We start from the raw sequence: 23,597 nt of genomic DNA, 5'->3' as shown, positions 1-23,597 counted from the left end.
AAGTAGCATGATAGAGACTTTCCTATCTGGTTACAGCCCTTGTGAGGAGGACAAGGAGCCATGGGGGTGCAAGCATTGTGTTAGCTCTGGCTTTGTCTCTCTTCCCTTCCCTCCTGAAGGACAGTACCTGGAAAAAACAGTAAGAGCTTAATGAATGTTAATGTACCTTGAATAAAACTTGGTAATAATCTGACCCTAGACATAAAAATGTTAACTTCCATACTGTTCCTATCTGCATATATGTAAAGTCTAATTCCAGAGCAACACTGGGGAATTGAGCAACAGTATTTTATAAACTAAGAGGAACATTTTGTCACCTTCTCACTCAGTAAGTTCTGAGGAATTGGAAGTTGAGTGGGAATGGCATAGGAGCTGGGGTATTAATTTCAGTCACCAGCTGGTAGCCAGTGAGTTATAGCTTTAATAAAAGGGAAGAGTTAATTCCCAGGAGAAGCCATTCTCTTAATTTTTTTTTTTTTTTTGATCTACCAAGATAAAAGATACAGTTTAGCTATAAGGGGGAATTCGACTCAAAGTTCCTTACAACCTTGGACTGTGTGGCTTAGAAAGTTGTGTTTTTCTCTTTGCCTGTGATTCAGACCTGTAGTGACAAGAGATTAGCCTTGTCAAAGAAATTCATTCACCTTTAAAGAATCATGTGATGTTCCAGGATCCTAAACCCCAGTAAAAGGCATTTGCCATGCTTTAGATTCAGTGCGGTTTTTACGGAAGCCCTAAAAGATTTCCAGTACTGCAAACTGTACTTGTTCTCCAAATAAGCCTAAAGACATTTATTTTGCTTAAGGTTTCAGAAATTTCAATCCACAGAACTTGTCTGTGTTGGTGCTGGGCCTGAGGCAAGGCAGCTCATCCTCTAGGAGGCTCTTCCCCTCTTGGTGGCCAGCAGGCAGAGAATAGCATCAGGAGTCAGGGGCCTGGACAAGTTAGGGATCCCAGGGTTACGCCTCTAGAGATCTGCAACTCCTAACCAGGCCCCGACCCGTTTCAAACAATTCGGGCTTAACTCACTATGGATTATAAAAACATGATTTGAGGATTAAAAACAGCCTAGTTAAAGCTGTTGGAAGAAAGCTCGGTCAGTTAAGCGCTGCTGGGCCGAGCACAAGGATCTGGATTTCAGTGGTTAAAAGCACACACTGCTCTTGCAGAACCCCGGCTCTATTCCCAGCAGCCACATGGCAGCTCACCTTAGGTCCAGAGGATATGATGCCCTTTTATGAACACTTTGTGCACACTGTGCCCAGGCAGATAGAGTCATTTTAAAACTAAGTATGGGCTCAGATGTACTGGTACTCTGTAAACTGAGGCTGGAGGGTGATGTTGAGAGACTAACATGGGCTACATAGTGATATCCTGTCTCAATAAATAAGCACATGGTCATAGATAGATAAATAGACAGACAGGCAGACAGACAGACAGACAGACAGACAGACACAGACAGTTAGAAAGCCAAGAGTGGCCAACCCAGGTAGGGGTCAAGCTGCCTTTTGCCTTGCCTCAATCCAGGCTTGCAGGCAGAAAGTTAACGTCTTACACATTGTATCTTTCAGGAGGACAGTTCCATGGCCAGTGCCTCTGAGCACACATCTCCCAGGGTGTGGCCGTGTTTATTTATCTTACCTTCTTTCATCTTGGGACTTGAATTTCCATTAGAATAATTCCAGTAGGCTTTAGACTTTAATGTGATTTTATATGGCACTACTAAACAATACCTAATATTTATTTAGTGCATTTTTAAGGTTGAAAGTAATTAGTATGCTTTTACTCATACTAACATGTAAGGAAACTTAGAAGTTGACAAATTATCTCTATTTTATAGTTAAAGAAGCCAGAGTTACAAATTAGTGAGGCCAATGGTCTGTGTTGCAGGCACACTCGTAACAAGTTTTCTTGCCTTTCTCTCTCCCGGGACCTTGTTGCCTTGCTATACACTATAAATACATTACACAGTGTATAGTTTCACTATCCTCAGGTCCATCAAATTTAATGGGAGAGCCTGGCTTGGTTCCTAGAGCAGGATCATGTACATGATAAATATTGCTTTATAAGATGATGTGTTTGGGCTTATATATGGTTTACAGATTTTAAAAGTAACAAAAGGGAGTTGTCTCATTTAATTTTGGTTCACCTTTATCTAATGTAATCCCTGGCACATAGTAGGTACTTGATAAGTATTTGTTGAGAAAATGAAAGCGCCACATTGGAAAATAATGTGACAAAGAACAGAAGACGATTAAGAGGGATGAAATGGAAGTACCGGAAGTACCGCCTCACTCAGCAGGAAGTGCTTAAGTAAGACAGTTTCCCTCCACCATAAATCCCTCTGCCCTCCATTCTTGCTGTGGATCAATCACTGGCAGGAAAATGTGTCTGCCCTGACTTATGGAGCCATTGGTTTTGGAGCTGAAACGGCCATTTGAAATCATTTAAGCCTTCTCCTTTTAAAAAATATTGTTTTTAGTAGAGGAGGAAATTGAGATTGTATTTCATCTTGCTTTTAGGAAACAGAAATTACCGTGCAGACAAATTTACTTTTGAATCACTTTATTAAATTACTGTGAGGCATATATTTTTTTTTTATTTATACAAAAGAATTTGCAAGACTGAGGTGCAGAAGGTTTAAATGACTCTTTGGGGTTACATATTAAATCGATGGCATAATCAAATGATTCTATTTAATAAATTAGCAAAGGACACCCTTTTAAAACATGTTCCCTCACTCGAATACATTGGGAAAGTCTCAGAAATCCTTAAGAATTCATTAAACTCTAATCTGGGATTGTCACCCACATAAAAACCTAGAGCAAAGCCCGAGGCAAGGTGTCCCAGGTGGTGGCTTTCCTGTTTATCAGTCAGTTACCAAAGCCTGTTGATCCAAGTTCTCTGTCTTGAATTTACCTGCATCACTACACGGGGCTCTTCACTTCTACCTGCTTTCCCTCTTGTAATCACTTCTCCATGCTTTAGGCATTCTGATCCAGTGTCTTGCTCCTGTTTACCGTCTGATCATGGGTCCCCGATGCCCTCGGATGCAATGTCTTCCTCGCACTGTCCTTCCATGTCTTCCCATCATGCTCACAATCTGTCTTTACTCTCTAAAGAAATAGCCACATTTATCTATTTATGCACCGCAAAACACGTGGGATTTTCTCTCATCTTGCAGGTTTGCAAAGGCTTCTGCTAGCACAGCTCTAACTCCTCCTGCTCCCAGGCATGCCATTCTCCTTCCCAGGGTTCCAAACACAGTGAGCATCTCAGACAAGATTCTCCTTTGCCTCTAATTTGAAACATTAGCAGGAGAAGCAACTTCCCACTCACTGTAGGAAGTTATATGCACGATTGTTGCATAAATACAACTACTTGGCTTCTAACAATTCACTTATGCCTTTAAAAGATACTTTCTGGAGGCCTCATAGAGATGTGGTCCTAGGCTTTTACTCTAAATAATAGGAGGAAGAAAAACAATTCAAGGGCACTGAGCTCTGGAGACAAAAATCCAGAGCCCGTGGGAGCTCAGAAAAGAAGTCTCAACATTAGACAGACCTTACTGTAAGCCGTGCCTTTAAAGTGAATTTTAAAGAATGGGTATAAGTTCGTTAAATGAAGAAGTGGGGAAGTGCGTATTATGAGCTAACTAAAAAGTGTGTGGGCAAGCAGCGTGGAGGTACCTACTTCTGCAGCATGCCTCAAGAATTTATCTGCAGAAAAGTTGGTGTAGCTAGATGGACATATGGGAGACATATGGTAGATGACGAGACAGGAGAGTTTGACGGACATCAAGAAACCGAGGCTCCCAGTACGAGAATGAGGAATCTGAACTTCATTATAATAGTTACTGAGAATTGTTAAAAAATTTCATATAGGCGTGTGAGAAGCTTGAATTTTTGGTAAAAAGAATGGTTGTGGCATGAAGAAGAGAGGTAGGGTTGAGTTTCAGATGATGGAGCAGGAGTCTGGGGAGATAGAGATAGATGGAATAAAGCGATGGATAGTACCGTCCAGTTTAAGTTTGGTATAAGGCTATGGCCATGTAAAGGAGCAGTGGTAGCTGGAATCAGGAAGTTCTCAGAGGGTGAACCGGGAATATGGCCATTGACTAGGTGAGTGAAAGTTGAGAGTTTAACAAGACTCTCTCTCAGGTTTATTGATTTTTAGCAACTTGTGCAGTGATTAGGCATTGGTTAAGCTCCTACTGTGTATTATTCCAAAATTTTTACTTGTTTTAAAACCATCAGCAATAGGATAATGCTTTTATTCTGAAAAGATGATAAATGTTGATGTTAGTGGTCCTCAACACGCAAAACCAGTTTCTTATCATTTCTTGATCCACTTGACAGATGGGCTCAACAAGGCAGTTCTTACTTGGGGTTCTTCCCGCAGTGTAGCTAGATGAAGTGAGAGCTACCCAAAGATGCTAATCCACATGCCCAGTGACCTGCACTGAAGGTTGGGGTGTTGGGCTGGCCTCTCTGCGTGGCTTCTCACATTAAAATTGACTTCTCACAGAAGTGCATGTTCCCCAGATGCCTGGAAGAAACAGCAAGCTTTCTTATAACCCCAAGCCGAAGTTCATGATAACCTTAGTCTGTGGACAAAATAGTCATCAGCTAAGCATGTAAAAGCATTGATTTGGGTACTGGTTGGGTAGTACATTTTGAAAGAAATGTGTGGCATGTCCCGCCTATACCAGCCTCTTGCCACCACTGTGTTCACATTATCAGTGTACCCGCCACCATTGGCCCTTAAACATCCCTGTGCATATGAAACAATGGCAGGCAAACTGCAGGAATTTGAGAAACATTCTAATTTACCCAACTTTTTGGACTATCTATAGTGTATTGATTTTATCCAACATTATAGCTCTATCCACTCCTTATACACCATATGACCCTACAAACTTTCCTATAATCACACACACAAACTTCCTTTTAAAAAATAGTATTCTCTGATTAAAAACAGACACATTTTAAGAAAAATAAATAAATAATTATGATGTCTACATTTTTAAATTCCCTCCAAGTCATGGATAGCCAGTAATCTAAAAAAAAAAATATTTAAATAGTACTAATCTTATTCATAGATTTCTGTGAAAAGCTTTATTAAAATCTACTTGACATGGAATCTATGCTTCAGAGACCCTTTTTTAAAAATTAGGACCAAAAATTCCTTAGAATGTGAGTATGATGTTACTCCATTCATCCAAAATCTTTACTGTTTTCCTGTCCCCAGGTGTCCTGTGACATGGGACCACCTCACTCTTTGCTAGTCATATATGCTTTCTTCTTTAGAGTTTATTTTTCAATTCATTTCTTATGGAGACCTTAGACTACAGATATTATATATTTGTCCACTATATCCAGAAATCATCGGTAGTTGGTCCATGGTGACTTGAAACTTTAAAACAATGCTCCAGAGTATAAGAATAAATGCAACATTTCTGTGTGCAGGTATTTCCAACAAGCTTGCTATTATGCAGAATGAGGGAATTCTTTCTCCAGCTACCCCAAAGTGCTGCTGATAGTTACAGTGTTGGGTTTTGCCCTCCCTGGCAAATAAACTCTTTAGACAACAAAGAGAACTGTTCACATTTCTCCAGAATGACTTTTAGCCAAGAAAATGGGGTGCATTTCGGGAAGAGAATTTTTCTTTGCGGGGATTTTATTCTGATTGAATAACCAGATGGAGAGTCACGGATTTGAAAATGTTTAGCTGAGCAATTCAGCATTCTCGACTGGGTTCCACAGCAGGATGCCAAATAAAAATCGCAATCTAAGCTGTTATGAATTAATGAGAGTCTACAATACACATACCTACTTATTCTGACCCAGACCCTAGTGTGCATGCATTGTGGGTAACACATCTGAGGATAACTGTAGATCCGTAATGTACAACATTAACCTCCCATTAGTTTGCCATAGTAAAGTTTGGGAAAGTGCTTCCATTACTTAAAACTAAAAACAACACACTACTTACAAGCTTAATCCTGCCATAAAAATTGATTGAAATTTGGCACAAAACAAAACAAATAGTAATCAAATTAACTAAATTTTATTTAGAAGCAAAAAACTGTTGCATTTAATGCCTCTGACATCATTCCTAAAGATATTAGTTCTCTGACATCATTCCTCGGGATATTAATCCTCTGTAGAGGACCTGTTAATTTCCCACATATGACAATTATACATTTTTATGCTGTGACCATTTCTAGGAGAAGTGGATTGTTTTGAGTTGTTTTAAAGATAAAGGGATCAGTTCAACCCCACCATTATGAGCCAGGTAGTACCAGTGTAAGGTAGTGAGAACCGTGCCCTATAAAGTTTACATGCTCTAAGAAGCAAACAGGAGATCTAGGCATCTAAGTTGTTCCTAAGAAATTATTAGCTTAGAACCCTGTCTGCCATTTCTGCAGTTATTCACCGGCCACGAAGTATATCAGATATAGGCAGACTTACACTTAATGAAGGAATAGGGAGATGTTGTTTTTCCAGGCAGTTGCATGTACTGTCCCTGAGACTTATGGCTTCTACTTTCAGACAGGAGAGGCCAGGTTTTCCGGGTTGATGCTGGAGGAACTTGTACAATGCAGGATTTAAGTTAAGTTCCCATGCTCAGATTGGGTGGGGCATTATAGAAGCACTTCCTAGGATAACATTTGTGTGTTTGTGGCACACAGACACACACTGACACATATACAGACACACACACACACTCACACACACTCACACACACACTCACACTGGGTAAGTCTTTTCCATGTTGTCCATGTTAGTAGAGTAAACATTTCTTCATCACCAAGCTAGATAGAACACCAGAAGTGCCAGTAGGTAAAATAGGGGTACAAATAGAATTTTCAAATGCCTGGTACTTTGTATAGATACCCATGGGATCTGCTGCAGCCTTATCAATCTCCTTAGTGTTTCATAGATCAAGATGGGGGAGAAGTCCCTGTATCCCGTCACCTCCCAGTCTTGGGAATACCTGTCATGGAAGTGAGGCTTAGAAGAGAAAATAAGTGAGAGGCTATAGATTTAGGGCTTTCTTCTGGTTGACACATCTAAAGGCTCACTGAATCTTTCTAATTCAGTTGACTAAAATACAGTTTGATGAGTTCAATAATTTGAGTATTCAATGTGAGTGGTATCCGCTAGGAAATATCCCTACTTGGCAACAATGAAGAGACAAGCTATATCTCACAAAAGTTTGGTGATTATAACTTCAGGTGGTATGAATTCTGATACACTCACCTGGCTAAATTTAGTTGAAAACCTGGTAGATGGCTTTTGCAATTCATCTGTTATGGATACAGCATTCAGAAACTAAGGTACTATATAATGACTTATGTATCAATTAAATACCCATGATTGCATGTGCTAGGGGTATAAACAATGTCTTCCACACCCACATCATTTCCCTCACCCACATCTTTGTCACACACTGAATTTGGTGGCCTCTCTCACTCATGTTACTCTTCAGATCTACCTCTTGCCTGTATTATCGGTTTTCTTATTAGGCATTTCAAGAGCACCACCCAACTGTTTGTTGACATCATCGTTTAAAATCCCACCCCCTCTCATTGCTCTCTTCTTAGGGTCTTCCTCTGTTTATCCTCAAATGTCTCTGTTTACATGTATCTTTGTTTTCTTTTATACTGCATATGCATGCTTGTCCTGTCTAAAACATTTTATATCCCAAGCTCAAGTTTTGATATCTCTTGTTTCCCATTTTCAACTAAAAATATTTTCTGATTTGTTATGTTTTCTTAGTGATGAGTTATTTTAGTTTGTGTTTATTACTTTCTGGATATGTAGAGATTTTCCCAGACATGTGTGTCTTTATTTTGAAATTGTAATTCTAATTATTCCTCTCTTCCTTTGTTCCTTCCCTTCCCTCCCTCTCTGTCTGTCTGCCTGTCTGTATGTCTCTGTCTCTTTCCTCCCTCCCTCCCACCCTTCCTCCTTCCCTCCCTCCCTTTCATCCCACCACAAAGGAATAGTTCTTCTAGAGTCTCTATTGAATGTAGTCTGTTCCTTTTCATTACAGTGTAGTATTTCAATGTAAATTAATTTATTCCACATCTAAAATTCTAGTATGGAAGTCTTACAAGTGGTGCAGTCCTGAACATTCTGAGACATGTCTTTCCTGCTAAACCATTTTCAAGGACTCCGGTTGTTCCACATATTTAGTGATACTAGGTAGTATGTGTGTGTGTGTGTGTGTGTGTGTGTGTGTGTGTGTGTGTGTGCAAGTGCTTGCTGAGCCTGTCGTTCCCCTGGTGGGGACAGAGTGACATGGCCTGTGCAGGCTTCCACAGGTATTGATGGTTGCTATGGGCGTTAGGTTGGTTTGTTTAATAATACACGTATTTTCACATTCCTCAGAGGATCATCCTCCATGTAGACATTAATGACTCCATGAGAATTAGAAGCAGAAGAAGCTCTGGAGTTGAGGATGTGGTCATGTCCAGCGAAATGGTAAATGCCAGGCCCTTCGGGACAGCCCCTAAGGCTATGGGAAAGAGCTCGAAACACAAAGAGTTCAATATATATATATATATATATATATATATATATATATATATATATAATTTCTCAACTATGCAAATTTTAGGGTACAGTATGTATGAGGGGCACCATGAATCTAAAGGAACAAAGGCAGCCACACTATTAACTAGTTTGTCAGAAAGATAGAGTCAAAATCAGCTAGGACAGAGCAAGGTTAGGCCCTGGTGTGATGAAAATGGCAATTTCAGGGCAGGGTCCCACCCAGCTAACTCATCATCGGTGTTTCGCGAAGACAGACATATCTCTGAATTCTTGTTTGTTTGTTTGTTTGTTTGTTTGAGACAGGGTTTCTCTGTGTAGCCCTGATAGCCCTGGAACTCACTCTGTAGACCAGGCTGGCCTTGAACTCAGAAATCCACCTGCCTCTGCCTCCCAAGTGCTGGGATTAAAGGCGTGTGCCAGATCTCTGAATTCTTTTACGATGTTAAGAAAAAAATGTATGGTATGCTTGCTGTCTTTAAGAATCAAAGAACTGGGTTGTGGGATGCTAATTCATAAGATAATCAATAACTGGATTGATAAGTAAACTAAAAGCCTGGACCTGTTTTCTCCAGGAGATGAGCTATCCAGAGAATTTTTTTAGGATAAAAAGAGAGAACTCCTTGTGGAAAAGATATATATATATATATATATATATATATATATATATATATAGAGAGAGAGAGAGAGAGAGAGAGAGAGAGAGGTATGTATATGCTATATATGTGTACTTATATGTGCATGTCCTATATATGTGTGTATATATGTCTGTGCACATGCATATGCAAGTTTATGTATGTATGTACACGTATATATGCACTGTGTATATGTGCATATGTGCATTGCATTTATATGGATATTTACATATGTGAATATATGCTATGTATGTATCCACATATATGCTGTTTATGTGTGTATATGCATTTGTATGTCTGTATGTGCTGTGTGTGAGTTTGTGTCCATGTCTGTGCAGTTGCTCATGTGTTTATATATGTGTCTATGCATATTCATTTTATCCATTGGGGTGTATAACACAAGTATATAGCACAAATTGTACATTTATAATAGCTAATAAATTTTAAAAAATCTTTTCATATCTGCTTCTGTGAAAGGACTATTTAACATTCTGCCTGTTTACCCCTGATTTATTCTTATTGATTTTTGTTTTGTTTTGTTTTGTTTTGTTTTGTTTTTCCAGACAGGGTTTCTTGTTTCTCTGTATAGCCATGGCTGTCTTGGAATTCACTTTGTAGACCAGGCTGGCCTCTGCCTCCCTAGTGCTGGGATTAAAGGCATGTGCCACCATGCCTGGCTTCTTATTGATTTTTACGGGTTTATTTATTCTCTAAATAATTCTCTTGTTTATATTTATTATTACAAATACTTTCTTTCCTGTTTTTTGTTTTGATTTTTTAAACTATGCTTTGGTTGACATTTTTTATGTAGTATAACTGAATATAGCTATTTCTTGAGACAAGATCTTGCTGTGTAGCCCAAGCTTGCTTGGAACTTCCTATGTAGCCCAGGCTGTCCTTTAACTCACCATCCTATTGTCTCAGTCCTACAAGTGCTAGTAATTCAGATCTGTGATGCTCAGCTTTCTTTTGTATTCCCTTTGTTTGTACAATGCTCTCTGTTTCCTGATTAAGTTCCTTTGGATACTTTTCTATCGTTTTTCTTGAAGACTTTATGGTTTTGCTTTTAATGCTTAATTTTATAATCTACCTTGACTTGATTTTATGTATGATGTAATGTAGTGGCTAGACTCATTTTTTCCTTTGTGTATCCAGTTGTCTCAGCACTATTTCCTGGAAAGACTTCTCTTTCCCAGCTCCTCTTCACAGGAATACCAGTTGAAAGTCACAAGATTCTACCTGTGCGTAGATTTAGTTGTGGAATTTAAAATATTGTTATAGTAGTCTGTTTCTTGTCTCAGTATTACATTTTCTTTTTATTATCTTCATTTTTATCATTATCATTATTGTTTTATTGAAATTAATTTTTGTCATACAGTATATTCTGCTCATTCCTTGTTTCCTCCCAGCGCCTCCCACCTCTCTACCCATCCAACTCCACAGAACATAGAGGATAATGAACAAACAAACAGCACACTAGAACAAAACAGACAAACAGAAAGAAAAAGCACATGGAGCACACACACACACACACACACACACACACACACACACACACACACACAGACACATCCCCAAAAGTTCACAAAATTGGAAACCATAGTAAATAAGCAAAAAGCACATAAGGTTTAAAAAAATGCCCAAAGAAAGCACTATGAGAAAAACAAATCTCCAAAAATACCCTGGTTTTGTGTTGGGCACCTACTGCAGGGCACAGGACATGGGGTCTGCCCTTAAGAATGGTTTGGATACCAGTGAGACTGCTTTGGAGACAGACATATAATTTTTCCTTTGCAAATGGTTTTCAGTTGGACATAGCTTCTGGGTTAGGGACTTGTGTTTTCTTCCCCTCTCAGTTCTGGGACCATCTGTCTTAGACATGTGCAGGCCTTGTGAGCATTCTCCCACAGTGTCTGTGAGTTGTTAAGTTCATCAGTTCTGTTGTGTCTGAAAGACTTCCATTGTGTCCTCCCTTTCACTGGCTCTCACAAAACCTTTCTGACTCCTTCTATATAGTTCCCTGAGCCCAAGGTCTCTCGCTCTCTGCATGTTGCCCACTTTTGGGTCCCTGTATCAGTTTCCATCTCCAGTGGGAGGGAGCTTCTCAATGATGAATGAGTAAGGAACTGATCTATGAGTCTAGCAGTGTGTTGTTCAGAATCATTGTAGTTCCATGTTCCTTTGGCAGCATAGTAGTATTTAGTTTCCCCCATAGATCTATGGCTTATTCAGTTCTTCACACAAGCAGTGTCTGGCATGGGTTTCATCTTAGGGACAGGGGCTTTAATCTACTCATAAAATACTGTGGTTGGTTACTCCTATAATGCATGCACCACTACTGCACCATGGTACAGGTCTTTGGTTTGTTTGTTAAATGACTATAATTTTTAACACCTTGCTGTGAAAGCATTCCTACTGTGTTTCTTAATATGATCCCCTTTGCTAATCCTGCCTTCTACATTTATTTTCATGTGAACTTAACTATTAATGCATCATTTTCTAACACATTATATTTTTCTATTTAGTTTTCCCTCTGTAGACTTCAATATGTCCTCAATGCAGAAAGGGCTCAACATATATAATCTGAATGAGCAAATGAAATACTACATTCTTCCAAGGGGAAACTGTAGGTTCTTCTATCTTTTTTTTTCCTCCACCCACCAGGTTCTTCTATATTTGACTCTTTTTTTTCTTGGTTTTTCAAGTCAGGGTTTCTCTGTATAGCCCTGGCTGTCCTGGAACTCACTCTGTAGACCAGGCTGGCCTCAAAATCAGAAATCTGCCTGCCTCTGCCTCCCAAGTGCTGGGATTAAAGGCGTGAGACACCACCGCCCAGTTATCTTTGACTCATACAGAATATAACTCTTAAAGTTATTTAACAATAGACTCAATTCACTCTCAGTTGGAGCATGGTCCATTGAGTTACAGTTTCTGGTTTGTATCTGAGAAGAAGTTAAGAACAACTTCACAGAAAGACTTGAGTTTTAGGGACAACCAGTTCTAAAAATCTGTACCACTGTGCTACTAGTGCAAGGTTCAGGGCTAGCTCCCCCAAGTGCCATAGCCATTGAGGAGTCAGGGCTAGCTCTTCTGCTCTTACAACCCCAGGGTTGTATTCTAGGTGTACTCTAGGTGGCAAGGGGAGAGGGCATCCCCCTGCACCCACACCACCTCATGGCAGACAAGTGTCAGGGCCAGCTCTCTGGCACCCAGCTCTCCCACACTCTTGCTCTCAGGACTGGATCATCTGCATCCTCTCCACCAGGGCCAGTGGTCCTGACTGCTGCAGTTGATGAGGGACAAGTAGGGCAATGTCTCACCCCTGCACCCATGCCACCTCACTCCTGATGAGTGCCCTCCCCCATCGGGGACAACTCTGCTGTGCTGTCCAGGCAAGGTGAAGGGCTGACTCTTTCCAGTGAGAGTGCTGGAGCTGTTGAGGAGTAGGGAGGGATTGTTCTCCTGAGCTTGAGACCCTGAGGGTAGCTTTCCTGACCCAAATACCTGCTGCCACCAGTAAGAGATGGGGCCACCTGTCCTAAGCGCTGAGTGAGGGGTGGGGTCAGTTATGCACAGATGCCTGACGTCCAACTGGTCTCTGGTTGCTGCTCTGACCAGGAATATCCCCATGTTCTCTAGTGGTAATATGAGCTGGGGACATTGCAGCCACTCATTCTGACATGGCTTTTAGTGGCAGCTCAAGCTGTGACCTCACTTTGGCTCCAGGTGGCACGGTTGGCCACTTACAACAGGCTACTCCTCTCTACCCTTGAGTCTCCAGGAAGGTCTGTGGGTAGTATCCATAGGCCTCTGTCTGTCTTTTTCCTGTGCTGTGCTGCCTGTATTTGATTTGATTTTTATGAGTCCTAGACATAAGACAGCTTTGGCCACCAAGCCATGCATCAAGCTAGGATAAAGAACTGACTGCTGTTAGCTTTGCCCCTGACTGATATAAGAACACCACCACCAACAAGGTGTTTCCTTGCTCATTGATAGAAAGGTCTGTTGTTATTTTTTAGGTGTCTATTTGTAGGGAGATGGAGAAAGAAAGGTTGTGGATTTGGGTGAGTGGGGAAGTAGAGAAGATCTGGGAGGAATTGAGTGGGTAAAATTGTAATCAGAATATATTGTTGGAAAAAAGCAATTCTCAACTTAAAAAATTAAGTGAATTTGTTTAGAGATTCGGTTAGGATGGCTGCCTTCATTAGAAAAAATAAAACTTGCCGTAATTGAAGAACCATGTAAATATAAGCATAGTTAAACTGGTTTGAATCCATATTAAAATATGAACATATTTGAGCCACCTGTATATTTACATCTTGAAGGGAGCATTTTTTCATAACTTCCTATGGAAATAAACAGTAACTGATACCAATATTATTTTACCCAAAAGTTTAGTATTTTCACTCAATTATTTCTTAGCAAGAGGGGTATATTGATTAAGAGGACATAAAAAGAACCTTAAAATCAACATATCTGGAAATGCTAACTGTCCCACTTTCTTAGTACAGCAACACTTGCTTCTTCAGCTGTATATTCTGTGCTTGTGTTTATTTGACTGATTTCCAGAGCTGAAATTAGCAATCAGAAAAGAAAAGCTTGGAGAACTAACAAAACAAAATATCTTCAGGACATCTGTACAGAATGAGAACTTTCATGGAAGTGTGATTTCACCGCCTGAGCGCAGTCCACCGGCGAGGGCTTGGCTTTCATCTCTCAGTGTTGTTTGTGTTCTTGGTTTTTTTTTTTTGGGGGGGGGGTTGGTTTTTTCGAGACAGGGTTTCTCTGTATAGCCCTGGCAGTCCTGGAACAGGCTGGTCTTTAGGTATAAGACATGATGGTGCGATCTGTGGCCTTCAGGGGAGAAAACATTTTGATTGCAAATCAAGAGAGTATATTACTTCCATTCAATCAAAGTTTTCTACTGTCTATTTCTTAGTTTCCTGAATAATAACCTAATGTGGCCTTTGGATATTGTAAGTCTTTTGAGTGCAGACAGGTAGATAGATATATAGACATTTAGATAGACTTCTTGGTTTTCATGTTTTAGGGATGGTAATTTTCTAGGCATATATCTAGATATAGCAATAGAGCTAGATACAGCTGTACTATGCATATATATATATATATATATATATATATATATATATCTGTAGAGAGAGAGAGAGAGAGAGAGAGAGAGAGAGAGAGAGAGAGAGAGAGAGTGTGTGTGTGTGTGTGTGTGTGTACCAGATATGAAGCAGACTTTAAATCTTTTAGGAGAAAGCAATTGTTTTTCTATTCCACAGTGACACCTTCTTCCATGGACAGCTTGCTATGCCTCTAAACAGTTAACACGCACCTAGAATTGATCCAGTTCATCTAAAAGTGGCCTATGAGTTTTAATCCCAAAGTATTCATCTATATATTAGTTATATTCAAACATGGACAAAGAAACCTAGTGAGAATCCCTTAGTTTCAAACATAGCAGAAGCTGCTCATCTGAACTGAAGTGGTTTAAAGCATACAGCTAATTGCCCTGGTGTATTTGGAGACAATCTTCAATCGGGATGATGAGAATGAGAGCTTATCTTTATCATAGATTTAATATTTCTAAGAACAGTGTAAAACTGTGAAACCTCTGCTTGGTCTCTCCCTGGACTGGTTTTTACTGTCTGTTTCCCCCAGTTTTCATTACTATTTTTCAGACTGATCACATAAAACCTTTTCACAGAGCAGAGTTGTTTTTAAAAAAGAGAGAAAGAAAAATTTATGTGTCTTACACTTAAAAGGATCTTCTGGACTTTTCCTTTTTATGGCTTCTCTCTCTCTCTCTCTCTTTTTTTTTTTTGGTTTTTTTCTTTTTGTGAATGTTTTTCATTAGTTATTTTTAAAGGTAATAAAGATGTGTGACAAAGTTATAGTTTCTGCATTTTTCCTATTTTTATAGTTGTATTGGCTTCTAGTCATCTACACTGAGGAGTCTGACATTTATTTGTATCAAATTGGTGATTTCTAGAAAATGGCTATAGATTTACACAGTTATTCTTGTCCTTGGTGAGATCCTTTGAGTAGAGTTGGCCCTTTCTCATTTTGCAGTTTGGGAAACAGTCCTGTCTCAAGTCCAGCCAATTCCCGAGATTTAGGTCAGGAGTGTGTAGTAAATTTTGTTTCTCAGAAAGGATTTAAATCAACTCAAGGATGATAGCTTTTCAATAAGATATTTAGGAGACTGTGAAGCTTGATAAGTACCTACTTATCACTTTACCTTTTGCACAATGAGAGAAGCCAGGGCATCCTGCACACTGTGCCTTGATCATGGTGCAGACATTTGACTCTGGAGTGGGTGACTGAGGAGGTCCGACTGTAGCAGGGCTGTTTGTTGACATCTGGAACCCAAAGTATGCTGAACATCTGCTGTACTGATGTTTCACTTCTTCAGCAACGCTTCCAGTTCAATCTCTATAGTAAATCTTATGGCACAGGAAAGCTAAGAAACGCATGGGGCCTTCCCATTTTATATTTCTTTGTAGAGAGCATATGTCTGCATCACAGAGTCATAGAAGGCATCTTTACCTCTTCCCCAAGGCCATGAGCTTTGAGCACTGTTAATTATACACACACACACACACACACACACACACACACACACACACACGATACAAAAATCACATACCTATACTCTAGAAACTCTTTAAGTCTGAAATGGCAAAAAGGCAGTAGGCACGTGCGCCACTCTCAGCTTCTCAGATGGTAATATTCAGCATCTTTTAGTTGGGTTGTAATTTAAAATGAAATCCAGCAGTTAACTGTGCTTAGTGCTCTTGCAGAGGAGGGAAGTTCAGTTCCCATGCTAGGTAGAGCTCCAGGGGATCTGACATTCTCTTCTAGACTCTGCAGGGCACCTGGATGTACAAACACACACCATAAAAATAAATACAAACGTAATCTTTTTCAAAACTAAAACCTACAATTCCTGACACCTCAACTGTATCTGTAAATACTTTTAAACATTTCTGATAGTGTTTGATGAACTAACTTTGCTTTATAGTTTCTGCCCTGTTTGTGTAGCTTTGACTCTAGGAACTGAAATGTTGTTATTTCTTTATGCAGTCGTTTAATCTGTTCAGCACTACTAAATTGCTACTCTGCACCATGCATTGTGTTGGACACTGTGGACAGAAACATGGCCAAACAGGTTCAGGTGTCTGAGGAACTCTCGATTTTGTCAGGAAAGGTGCAAATGTGAAACCCTACCTAGATGCCATTGCAAAAGGCAGACAAACAACATAGAAACATAGGAACATAGGATCATAGGAACATAGGAACTAGGAACATAGGAACATAGGAACAGGATATTCCAAACCTTGATGATCAGAAGGAAAGTGTCATGCAGGAGCCTCAGTGTATCTTTCTTGAGTCTAGAAAGCAGGAGGTTGTCTGAGGGGCCTGAGAGGGACAGGGTTGGGGGTAAGGAACTAAAGGGAGCTTTGGTGGATCTTTTGTTGTTGGTAGTTAGCAGTCACTGAGGAAGAAGAACTGAGAGAGCATTCTCTGTGGAGAGAAAAGAGACTTGAAACAGAAAGAGCCCAAATGGGAGAGAGAATTTTTAAAAACATCACAAAGACTCACCTTCGGTCTAGAAGGTAGAAATGGAAAGAAGGTCAGAGATTTGATCAGGAATTGTGAAGGGCTGACCTTCCTGGGTGCTGCCTGCTGGTTGGGAGGTTTTCTAGGGCTGATAATACCACACGCCTTGATTTTCAGCCTTTTGATCTGCATTAGTCTGCTAAATTAACCACTGCTCATGGAGAAGTGGTTTTTCTGAGAATGGCTGAGAGCCTCATTTTCTATGGGTATGAATATAAATATTTAGAAGGCTGTTCTGACACTTTGCCCACTTAGCAAAACAGTGGTAGTAGATTTGTCCCTAGAACCCGGGATCTCTAGCTTTTGATTGGTTTTATATCCACAGTACCAGGCCAGAGTTTCTAAGTACGGAACAGGCCTCAAATCCAATCAGAACATGGTTAGTTATCTCATAGTAACATGCTACTGTTGCACCAGTAGGCAAATCTTGTTAAGTAGGTGGTTGGTGGAGTAGCTCAGTGGGTCTACAGCTGATTCGGAATGTGGATGGCTTTTCTGCCACAGTAGCTTTCATAGCTAGCATATTCTGGCACTATGAAAGCTACTTGGCAGCGAGGAGGCTTCAAGGGTAGTTGAAGCTTGATTTTTCTGTTTTGCAACCCAGGCGCCTATTGTCACTGTCATTCGAGTCCTATTAATACCCTCCAAATATCACATGTCCTCCCCGTGTCTTGCCTCAGCACTGCCTCTGTCTCAGCTGACATCACTCTGCCAATCACTCCTTGGAAGTGGCAAGAAACTGCAGCACACCACCAGACATTTTTTGGTGTTTCTTTTTATGGATTCCTGAAAAACATAGCACAACTACACAATGTAAGGCGGACCAATACATGCGTGTTGTTAGCAAAGAATCATTCATCACGTGTCCTTTCACATGCCGACTTTAGCAGAACATCCTTTCACCTGTGTCTGCTTCGGCTAAATGTTCCTTCACATGTTTGCCCCAGCAAAACACCATCCAACTGTCTTTCCAAAGAACCCTTGTTTCCACTTCACAGTGGCAATGGCCTTTATGCTTCAGAGCTTCTGAAGCATCCCTAAAAGAGGTGCCTGCCTTATGGGGAAGTTTCTCAAACATGGTTCTAGGACTTTTGTTTAATAATGTATGACTTCTTGGGAGGAGTACCATCCAGCCATATGCAATGCCTCCATTCAAACTTGAAAAAAATATTTTAATGGACCTACAAAATGCTAGGTTTCCACCAGGCTTTTCCATTCCTTCCTACTTTTAGGTAACCCCTCTCTCCATCATCACCTGAATCCCTCCATCCCACTTAACCCTTTCCATTCATCAGCATGCCCCATACTTTACTTCCATAGTTCATATATTTTGATACCCCTTCCCTCTCCCTTAAGGCCTCTTTCCCTCTTCCTCTCCAACGGCACCTTTCTAATTTCTTGGTCTTTACAGACACTCCAAGTCATACACAGTAGTCTAAAAATCTGAGGCTAGGATTCACATATTAGAGAGAACATGTCTGTGTCTCAAGTTGTTTGCTAGTTTTACATGTTACTCTATTGTGACGTGCAGTTAGAGAACATCTTTTAAAGTATCGCAACAGACCCCAGCATCTTACTTAATTATCTGCAGTTGCTAAATGGCGAGTTTGACTGAAGCTCAATCAAAACAATGCTGGAAATATGCCGTGTATTAAAACAATACCAATAGCCAAGAGATAAATAAATTAAATAAAAGAAAGGATGAGGAATATTTATACTTATTTTCTCTGATGATGAAGAAGAATATTAAACACATTTTAAAAGGACAATGAATAAATAGCCCAAATGAGAAGTGATATCTTCAAGAGGTGACTTCTGAGCACCTTTCCATGTCCTTTTATTATCCCCTTTTATTATTTATGTTAAATAGTATTTATCTGCAGAGGTCATCATATTGAAGACAGATCAGATGGCCTTTCTCTGTGAATTTTTCTCACACAGTAGAATTGTTTTCATCCATGGCTCCTGCTGTTGGTTTTTATTGGACAGCTACCTTTGGTCCTTTGTTTTCTCAAGTAGTACCAGAACCTTTGCACATTCCTTCGCCTTTCCAGTTTTCCTATGGAAATCCCCATGAGCCCATTTCAGACCCAAGAAAAACTTCAGGTATGCAGAAAAGAGTGTCTCTCCAGCCTTTGGCTCCTGGTCAACTTGCCTCTGACAAATTATTTAGAGATGCTGATTAGGTTACGTGCGTTCATGACCTTCCAGGCCTTTGCTGATTTGTCATGCAGTTATTGGTCATTTTCCAACATCAGCAGGAGGGGCAGTGCTGAGAGAAGCCATCTATAGAACATTACTTGGCCTGAGACACAATGCTGACCTCTTGTCATTAAGGGGCTATGAGGCTAATCACAGCCAAAGTTAACGTCTGATGCTACCACTAGGACAGATATCACAGCAGGAACCTCCATAGCTGGTCAATTAAAGTCAGATGTTCTGCCACAAGAAGGGACATGGCATGTGTCACAACAAACTAAAGCGTCTAAGTATTTCACTTGGGAGGGACAGTTTTCCTCATATGGTCACATGGTTCTTAATTAAAGGAGCTTTTTCCTTGAAACATGAACAGTATCATTTTCTGGTTCGATAGTGCAATACTATGTTTGGTGGGCTTTGTGTGATTATTCTCATTCATTTTCTCTCTCTCTCTCTCTCTCTCTCTCTCTCTCTCTCTCTCTCTCTCTCTCTCTCTCTCTCTCTCTCTCTCTCTCTCTCTCCTCCCTCCTCTCTCTTTTGAAGTGTCTCAGGAATCTGCTTGTCCGACCCCTCCCCTCCCCCTTTCTGCTTATGCTTTTGCTATACTTAAGAGAGAATGTGGGAGTTTGCCCTTGTTAAAGACATGTTAATTCTAGACATGGCTTTACATGTTGACATTTCCCAGTTAGCTCACAGCTCGTACTAGAATTCTGTTGAAACTGAGCCATGATATACTGCCAGCAAGTGGGAGTGGTGAAAAATACTAGGAAGGCTAGTGACGGCTAAAATAACACAAAAGAGCAGCGCTGTCATCACCTGTTCTGACAATGCAGACCTTACCAAGAGCACCATGGGAAGACCCCTGCGTATCTGATACCACTTTTTCGAGGAATATAGTCTGCATGGTTCTGATCATTTTTAGAGTAAAAAAACTAGTGTGTTTTTGTTTCTTCAAAGAAACTAATCTGCTTATATTAAACAAGCTGACCCTAAGTGGTTTACCTACTCCCCATATTTATTTTTATTTAAAATGCCTTGTTGCTATTATTCCTTTCAGTTTGAAATCAACTTTCAGTTTCTTTCCTTCAGGGAGAAGACAATCATTCAGTCCTTTAAAGTACTTGCTTTGTGTAATAGCCAAATTTTAAGGAAATATAAATTAAAACCACTTGCAGTGATTAAACCTGAAACTAACAAATACTTCCATGCATGTAACATAACTAATTTTTTTTTTTTACTAACATGACTGTTTAGTGCAAGATATTCTATTTGTAAAATGTTTGCACTTGGCTCATCATGAAAGGTGTTTTTTTTTTCCCCTCCTGAAAAATACCAATTAGCCCTGATTTTATGTTGTCACTTCATGTTCTTTTTCCAATGCAAAGAAAAAATAAACGAAACATAGAAGTCGATCTTAAATATCAAAAATCAAACCAGATGAAGAAAAAAATGCATTACCCTATGTACTCGTGGAAATTAAAATACAAAGAGCTCCTCAAAGAGTCCTGTTTTATGTACCACTGCTGGGAAGAGCATGTTTATATTAATCATCCTCTTCTGTAGCTTCCACTGGCAGCCAAACGCTGCCTTTCAGCTGTGGGAGCTTCCCTCCCAGGGACTGCTGACACTGGGCAGTACTGGAAAATGTTTCTCAAGCCCTGAATGAGCCAGACGGAGACGATACTGTCTGCTGAAGCCATGACAAAATCACTTATTAATTTCCATTACATTTCATTACGGTGATTACAAGTCGTCAGGTGTAATTGAACCGGGATGGAAAGTAAACTGGTTCATTCTGAGCTGAAAGCTTACCTGGATGTCTTCCCGAGTTTCAGAAAGTTTGTATTCGTTTATTCTTGCTCCGCTTGTGTTGATTTCATTCGGCTGTGTGGTAAACCTGAATTGGAAAAGCAGTGTAATAAGAAAAATCCTTATATAATAGCAATTGTGCTCTGTGGCATAATCATATATTATGAATTTAAAGTCTCCACGTCTTTTGACACTTTTAGACTAGTAAGAAGAAGAATGCTGTGCATGACTGTGATGATTCATGAAATCCCAGCTTATCGGATTGTGAATTTATGCCTATGAAACATATACACATGCGTTACTTTCCATTCAAATTTAAACATTTAACTTTGCCTTTAACATGATCATAGTACTACCGGAAGGTCCAGCAATACCTCTTCTAGGTATATACCCAGAAGATGTTCCAACTGATAATAAGGACACATGCTCCACTATGTTCATAACTGCCCTATTTATAATAGACAGAAGCTGGAAAGAACCCAGATGTCCCTCAACAGAGGAATGGATACAGAAAATGTGGTACATTTACACAAAAGAGTACTACTCAGCTGTTAAAAACAATGAATTTATGAAATTCTTAGGCAAATGGCTGTATCTGGAGGATATCATCCTGAGTGAGGTAACCCAATCACAAAAGAACTCACTTGATATGCACTCACTGATAAGTGGATATTATCCCAGAAACCTAGAATATTCAAGATACAATCTCCAAAACACAAGAAAATCAAGAATAAGGAAGACCAACGTGTGGATAGTTCATTCCTCCCTAAAATAGGGAATAAAATATACATGAAAGAAGTGGCAGAGACAAAGGATGAACCATCCAGAGACTGCCTCACCCGGTGGTCCATCCCCTAATCTGCCACCAAACGCAAACACTATTGCATATGCCAGCAAGATCTTGCTGAAAGGACACTGATATAGCTATCTCTGTGAGGCTATGCCAATGCCCGGCAAATATAGAAGTGGATGCCCACAGTCATCTATAGGATAGAAAACAGAGACCCCAATGGAGGAGCTAGAGAAATTACCCAAGGAACTGAAGGGGTCTGCAACCCTATAGATGAAACAACAATATGAACTAATCACTACCCCCAGAGCTCGCGTCTCTAGCTGCATATATATATATATAGCAGAAGATGGCCTAGTCAGCCATCATTGGGAAGAGAGGCCCCTTGGTCGTGCAAACTTTATATGCCCCATAGAGGGGAACGCCAGGGACAAGAAGTGGGAGTGGGGCAGGGGAGCAGGGTGGGAGGGGGGGTATAGGTGACATTCGGGATAGCATTTGAAATGTAATGAAGAAAATATCTAATAAAATAAGTTAAAAAAAACTATTGTCTTGCTGCAAAATTGTGCATACATGTGTGTGTGTGTGTGTGTGTGTGTGTGTGTGTGTGTGTGTGTGTAAAAAAGAAAAAGATGATCAGTACTTAGTAGTTGTGGATTAATTTGTTCTGACCCATAAAAGGCTTTTCTGCATTTATCTTAGGCCATGGAGGTTTCCATTCAGACACACCCTCTGTTTTCTGCTATGAATGATGGAAATGGTGGCAAATGTCTCCTGAACACTTTCTTCTCCATCACAGCTCAGTCCAATTATCACTACGTCTCCTTCTTCCAATGGCAGCTTTCATTTTAATCATCTAAACAATATACAGACATATGTGTCAGCTTTTGTATTGGGAATTTTCCATTTTAAAACTTATTTTGAGATCTTTGAGCTTGTATTGTTAATTGCTAAATGATTTTAAGTAGAAATAGGAAAAATTATTTCAAAGTAATGAAAACATAGGCTTTCTACTATTGTCTATAAACAGAAGGACCAAACTTTCTCAACTGATGGTAAATAGAAGAATGACTCAGGTGGGTTTCTGGGAAGAGAATCAGAAAGGTTTGGAGGAAACTTGGGAATTTCTTCTTATACTAACATCTATGACAATGCAGATAATGGATGTCTTTTTCCAGTGCATTCATATTCCAGCCTGGATAGGAGAGAAGCAGAGGCAGAAATGTGGATGAAAAAATTAGAATTTAACATGAAGCCTGTTAAGTATGCTTCTCATAATTTAATATGAGAGATCCAGTGGGTACCATTGAGGCTGACTTAGAGCCAGCATCAACTGTGGCTACAGGTACCTTGCCTGGTGCATCTTAAACAGTGTTCAGTGTCTCTAGCCTGTGTAGTGTGCACATTTTAATATGATATTTGTACAAAACACATTAGCCGTTTGTTGGATGTGTGAATAAGTGAGTCACAGCATTGTTGTAAGTCTTTAGGAGAGTGAAATAGACCTAATCCTTTCTAGAAATGGGTTCTTAAAGTCAAATGGACAGTTTGTTTAATGCGTGGTAAAGTTTGAATTCTTAGGAAAGATTTTTTGATTTGATGTAAGAACTAATAGTACGAAGTGCATATAGTATACCACATCGAAAGGACGGTCTATAAATATAGGTTTAAGACAGGAAATGCTTGCAGACACATAAGTAAGTGCCAAATAACTTGGGTTTACTCTGCTGCAGCAATGTCAGCCTAGAGGACTAAATGTTTGAGCAGAAACCGTGAGGAAGCTTAGAGGTGTTTTTGCTCTGGTTCTCATGGCTTAGGTTTCCCGGGGCTCGTTTGCTCAGTTCTTTTGCTGGATTCATTTGGAGTGTTCCTTCCCATTGCAGTCACACGGTGGTTGGACTGCCACAGTCCTGACAACTGCCACGCGCTGGGGTATCTCAGGGTCTTCCACAGACCACTACAGGTGGCTGAAAC

The 23,597-nt window shown here is 40.0% G+C and overlaps 1 protein-coding gene and 1 non-coding gene across 2 annotated transcripts in view; one reads left to right on the top strand and one right to left on the bottom strand.

Moving 5' to 3' along the window:
- Positions 1-23,597, top strand: part of Slc25a21 (solute carrier family 25 member 21) — a 463,351-nt gene that overhangs the window by 208,863 nt on the left and 230,891 nt on the right. The gene's annotated exons all lie outside the window — the stretch shown is intronic.
- LOC115064460 lies at positions 13,054-13,197 on the bottom strand. The gene has a single exon (XR_003844310.1). It is a non-coding gene; the product is annotated as a small nucleolar RNA SNORA48 (small nucleolar RNA).

This window comes from Mus pahari, chromosome 7 (genome assembly GCF_900095145.1).
Source record: "Mus pahari chromosome 7, PAHARI_EIJ_v1.1, whole genome shotgun sequence".
Classification (NCBI taxonomy): domain Eukaryota; kingdom Metazoa; phylum Chordata; class Mammalia; order Rodentia; family Muridae; genus Mus; species Mus pahari.
The sequence above is the reverse complement of the archived record's forward strand: the minus strand, read 5'-3'. Positions and strand labels throughout refer to the sequence as shown.